Here is a 6,000-nt window from a genome sequence, read left to right as displayed (position 1 = left end):
TCACTTGAACCTGGGAGGCGGAGGTTGCGGTGAGCCAAGATTGCACCATTGCACTCCAGCCTGGGTGACAAGAGTGAGACTCTGTCAATAAATAAATAAATAAGACAGATTCTGAGTCTGTAGGTCTGCATCAGGACCTGAGTTCCTGCATTGCTTGTCAGCCACCAGGTGAAGCCTTCCACCGGCCACACCTTGAGTAGCAAGGTAATAGATAACGTCTCCCACCCTCTCCCATAGATGGCGGACCCGAGGCCCAGGGAGGATAGACTGCTTGCTAGAGGCCAAACAAAGACTGCAGTGCCAGGGCTAGAACCCACGACTCCTCCACCTCGTGCTCACTTCATAGCATCCTCCCTGCCCCTGTGACCCTGGAACAGGATTCAGGGAAGAGGATCCCTAAGTGTGGGTGAGGAGCAAGAGTCTATACTATCTGCTTTGAATCAAGCTTCTTTACACTCTATTTTTGGTCAAATCACTTCCCTTGCAGAAGTACCAATGGAAATTCAAAGATGAACGCAACTAGACTCCAATTCTTTTGGGCCTGGGGGAGTCAAAGTAAAATAGATTTGTTAGTGAAGTTCTTCTTATTTTTGGTTAGTACAAATTTGGCAAGTCATCCAAAGAAAAGCTTACATATAACTTGGTATGTTTTTATGAATGCAAATTATAGCCATAGACTTTCTCCTAAGAATGAAGGTCTTAGCTTGAATCAGCTTAGATGCTTTTACCTACAGGAAAAAAATGAATGCCTCCCTTAAAAAATAAGAGCTCCTAAACTCCACTAAACATGAAATGCAGAGGCAGGTGGTTCTAGGGTTGATTCAGGGAACCTATCAACCTAGGGTTGATTCAGGGAACGCTATGCAGTCATCAAGGATTTAAGCTTTCCATGTTTTTGCTCCATCGTTTTCAGGGTGTCTTTAGGGTTATTTCCTCATAGTTACAACATGGCTGCCACAGCTCCAGGAGTCACATCACATAATTATATCCAAAAGCAGGTAGAAAAGGGTTAGCTGCACATACCTTTTTTTGAAATAAGGAGAAAGAAGCCCCCTCCCAACTTCCCCTTAAATCTCATTAAACAGAACTGTATCACATGCTCACCTCTAAACAGAAGGGAAATGGGACGTTACCTTGGTTGTCTCATGCCAAGCAGGATTGTCCCCCAAGGGTGTGCTGTGCCATGTTTGAACAAAGTCCAGGTTCTCTTAGCAAGGAAGAAGGGGATGAGGTGGGAAGGAAAAAGGAACGGCAAGAAAATCCCTTTTAATTAAGCCGTACACTATCTGCCTCAGTACTCTTGTGTTTTAGCTGTATTTATTCACAAATTAAGGGTCTTCATGTGCTGTGTGAGCAAAGGTCAGGACCCAGGAGGATTTAGTTAAATCTGGAACCTCAGTCAGGGGTTCATACTCTTGAGAAAAGGAACAGTAACCAATGCTGCCTAACAGTCCAGCCCCCACACTGGAGTCCCTGGACTTAGCAGATGGAATTTGCTATAACGAGTACCATATGTATTCATTTGCTAAGGCTGCCATAGAAAGTACCACAGACTGGGTGGCTTACACAACAGACATTTATTTTCTCACAATCCTGGAAGCTGGGAGTCTAAGATCAAGATGCCAGCAGGCTTGGTTTCTCCTTGGCCTGTAGAGAGCTGTCTTCTCCCTGTGTCTTCCACCCGTGTCTGAATTTCCTCTTCTTGTAAGGACAGCAATCCTGTTGCACTAAGGCCCATCCTAATAACCTCAAGTTAATGCAATTACCTCTTTTTTTTTTTTTTTTTTTTGAGGCGGAGTCTCGCTCTGTCACCCAGGCTGGAGTGCAGTGGCATGATCTTGGCTCCCTGCAACCTCTGCCTCCCAGGTTCAAGCGATTCTCCTGCCTCAGCCTCCTGAGTAGCCGGGACTACAGGCATGCACCACCATGCCCGCCTCATTTTTTTTGTTTGTTTTTTTAGTAGAGACAGGGTTTCACCATGTTGGCTAGGCTAGTCTCGAACTCCTGACCTCAGGTGATCCACTCACCTCAGCCTCCCAAAATGCTGGGATTACAGGCGTGAGCTGCTGCACCTGGCCACAATTACCTCTTTAAAGACTCTCTCCAGCCACATTTTGAGATTCTGATGTTGGGACTTCAACATATCAATTTGTGGGTCACACAATTCAGTCCTCCAATTCAGTGAGCATCCTTCTCTTTATTTCCTCTGCAAGTCTGATGTGCACCTTGCTTTAAAAGAGATGCGATTATCATGCTTCTCATCCTAATTTTCAAAGGGCTTTCTATCAGGAGTGAATCTCGGGTTCCGGTGAATGCCTTCTTGGTATCTATGAATGTCATCATGTGAGGGTATTTTTTGACCTATTTCTGTGACGTATTAATAGATTTCCTGTAATCAAACAGTCCTGGATCAGCATTCAGAATATATAAACAAATCCCAAAAATCATTAGGAAAAGGACTTTTAAAATCTAGTATAAATTAGACAAAGGCTATAAACAGACATTTCAGAGGAAGGGCCTGCTTCCTGCTATGCAGATGGTCATCTTGCGGTATCCTTACATGGCCAAGAGCAGAGAGAGGAAACTCACTCTCCTTTCTCTTCCTTTAAGGGCACTTATCCCCTTTATGAGGGTGCCATCCTCATGACCTAATTATTTCCCAAAGCCCCACCTCCAAATATATCACATTGGGGATAAGGACTTCAAAAACATACACATCGCGGGTAAGAACTTTGTGTGAACTTGTTGTGGCAGGGAAACAGTTGAGCCCACAAGACCATGAGTATAAGCCTGAGCATACACTTTGTGCCAGGGGCTGCATATTCTACCTTCCCCCAACCCCTGTGCCACCCACGATCAGATAGGTTCCCACCCAACACATCATCACTTTCAAACCAGAAGCAACGTAGTGGTGCTGTGGACTTTCTGCTCATTGACACAGTTGTGGCCACTATCAGAGGTAATTCACATCTTTGCACCCAATGAGAGACAAACTAAATTCCCTGTTGACTTAAAAGGGAGAAACTGAGGCAGAATTAAAAGTAGGGAGTTTTGGGGGCCAAGTTTGAGAATTGCAACCCCAGAGCATAGATTCAAGTTGCCCTGAATTATAGACTCTTATTAGCAACAGTTACAAGTGGATTTCTAAAGGCAAAAAAAGGGGGACGGGGAGTGGGCTGATGCGCAGTTGTTTGTCAGGAATTCTCAGTGTTTTTCAGAAATAACATTTATGTATGATTGGCTATACACTATTAAGCTATAGGGTGTGGTTATATGTCTGGTGCAGCATTATTAGATTAACTTACAGCTACTTGTGGCAATAGCAAGCAGTTTCAAGAGACGGATACTTAGCTCAAGGGAGGAGTAGGATGTGATGACTGTCTCATCTTTTTTCTTTTTCTTTTTTTTTGAGATGGAGTCTCACTCTCCTGCCAGGCTGGAGTGCAGTGATGTGATCTTGGCTCACTGCCACCTCCGCCTCCCGGGTTCAAGCAATTCTCTTGCCTCAGCCTGCCTAGTAGCTGGGACTGCAGGCGCATGCCACCACGCCCAGCTAATTTTTGTATTTTTAGTAGAGACGGGGTTTCACCATGTTGGCCAGGATGGTCTCAATCTCTTGACCTCATGATCTGCCCGCCTGGGCCTCCCAAATTACAGGCGTGAGCCACTGCGCTCAGTCGACTGTCTCATCTTAATGTCTCTGGGCCTGATAGTTTAGAAGGACTTACATTTCTCAGATCAAAGTTCTTTTCTTTTCTCATCCCTGTCTCAGGACCTGTATTCTCAGCAATGCCTCTTCTTTCAACTACAATACCTCACTGTTTGGAAATGGAACTAGTTGAAACTTAAGTGCCAAGTTCCTGAAGCTACAAGCTGCTCCCCATGCTTTTAGATTCTATGTGCAAGCAACACTGCGTGTTTGTAACGTGTTGTCTGTGATGAAGTGTGGTAGCCTCTGCCTTCACTAGCATAGTGATTTCCATCCAGGGGTATGTGTCCGAGTCATCTGAGGAGCATGGATTAGTTTCCTTTTGCCGCTTAGACAAATTATTACAAGTTTAGTGGGTTAAAACAGCATGCATTTATTCTGCTACAATTCTGAAGGTGAGAAGTTTGAACTCACTTTCACTGGACTAAAGCCGAGGTGTCAGTGGAGCTGGTTCCTTCTGGAGGATCTAGGAGAGGATCCATTTCCTTACATTTTTCCAGCCTCTAGTGCTCACCTGTATCCCATGGCTTATAGCCCTTTCTCCATCTCAAAGTGCATCACTCCAACCTCTGCTTCCATCATCGTACTGCCTTCTCCCCATAGTCAAAACTCCCTCTTACAAGCATACCTGCAGTTATATTCATGGCCTACCTGGATAATTTAGATAATTTCCCCATCTCAACATTTTACCTTAATTACTGCAAAGTCCCTTTTGCCATATTAGGGAAAATTCACAAGTCCCGGAGGTTAGCACATGAATATCTTCGGGGCCATCATTTAGCCTCCTATAGAGCCTAAACATGTTTAGACTCCACCCCCTAAAGATTCTAGTTTAGTAGATGGTGTGTAAGTTTTTGTTTTTTGTTTTGTTTTGTTTTGTTTTGTTTTGAAATGGAGTTTAGCTCTGTCACCCAGGCTGGAGTGCAGTGGCATAATCTCAGCTCACTGCAACCTCCGCCTACCGGGTTCAAGCGGTTCTCCTGCCTCAGCCTCCCAAGTAGCTGGGATTACAGGCACCTGCCACCATGCCCACCTAAGTTTTTGTATTTTTAGTAGAAACGGTGTTTTACCATGTTTGGCCAGGCTGGTCTCAAACCCCTGACCTCAGGTGATCTGCCTGCCTCAGCCTCCCAAAGTGCTGGGACTACAGGAGTGAACCACCATGCCCGGCTGATAGTGTCTAGTTTTGTAGGTGGTGTCTCCTTAAAGATTCTAGTTTGGTAGATGGTGTCTAGGCCGAGGTCTGTATAATCAGGTGTACATTCTACCAGACATGCACTTGATTACATATGCCTTGGTCTAGCACACAGACTTATTCAAGCCACAGTTATTGTCCATAATGTTATCTGAGCTTTTATTTAGAGTTCTTAGAACACTCCTATTTTCTTGATGTTGAGATGCTCCAATGCTGGCTGGGCAGAGCACACATCAATACAACGGTTATCTCGTTGAGCCCTCACGTACTTCCAAATTAGGTTGTATTCCATTTTTACAGATGTGGAAGCAGGCTCAGAGATTGTTCTGTCTGCCCAAGGCCACGCAGCCAGGGGGATGTAGATCCAGAACCCAAACCCAACTCTTGCTCTAGAGCCCTATGCATCCCACAGAACTTCCTAATGCAAAATAGGGCAGGGGAAAGTAGTACATTACATTACAGGTGGCTTCCCAGGGCACACAAGTCTGTTTTCAACTCCTGCAACCTCCACCATCAATCAGAACTGTTCAAACTATTAGAACTCCAAAGCTCCATCATTCTACTCTTGACACCTGTATGACAATTACAGCCCATCACTACGTGATAAGGGAGATTGCAAGCACGCTAGCGTGGTTGAAGCAGCAGTCTCTCGGGATTTAAGCTCGACTCTCTTCCCACACAGTTCCTGTCTGAGGAGGCTGCCTCCCCCATATATAGTAGGATGCATACTTTCAGAAGGCGAGAACACGACTTTAGTCAACTGCTCCCAGGCTACCATGGCAACAAGTGTTCATCCCGGCAGCTGCTCCACACCAGCTTGGCTTTTCACTCTCAAGGTTCTACTTTAGCATTTTTGGCAAACACATCAGAACCAAGTCACGCTGTGAGCTGCCTTGAGACCCAGGGGACCTTGGTCCCGACTTGTGACTCTACACAAGTGGACCGACTTGCAGCTGAGAGGCTCTAGCTCTGTAATCAAGGGGCTATGACATCCTGGACAAGCTTCTCTAGGGCTCAAGTTGCTCATCTGTAAAATGTGCATTTTTAAGCCATGTTTTTCAAGTTGTGGGTAGTGACTCAGTGTTTTAACTTCCTA

This window comes from Macaca thibetana, chromosome 20, assembly GCF_024542745.1.
Source record: "Macaca thibetana thibetana isolate TM-01 chromosome 20, ASM2454274v1, whole genome shotgun sequence".
Taxonomy (NCBI): domain Eukaryota; kingdom Metazoa; phylum Chordata; class Mammalia; order Primates; family Cercopithecidae; genus Macaca; species Macaca thibetana.
The sequence above is the reverse complement of the archived record's forward strand: the minus strand, read 5'-3'. Positions refer to the sequence as shown.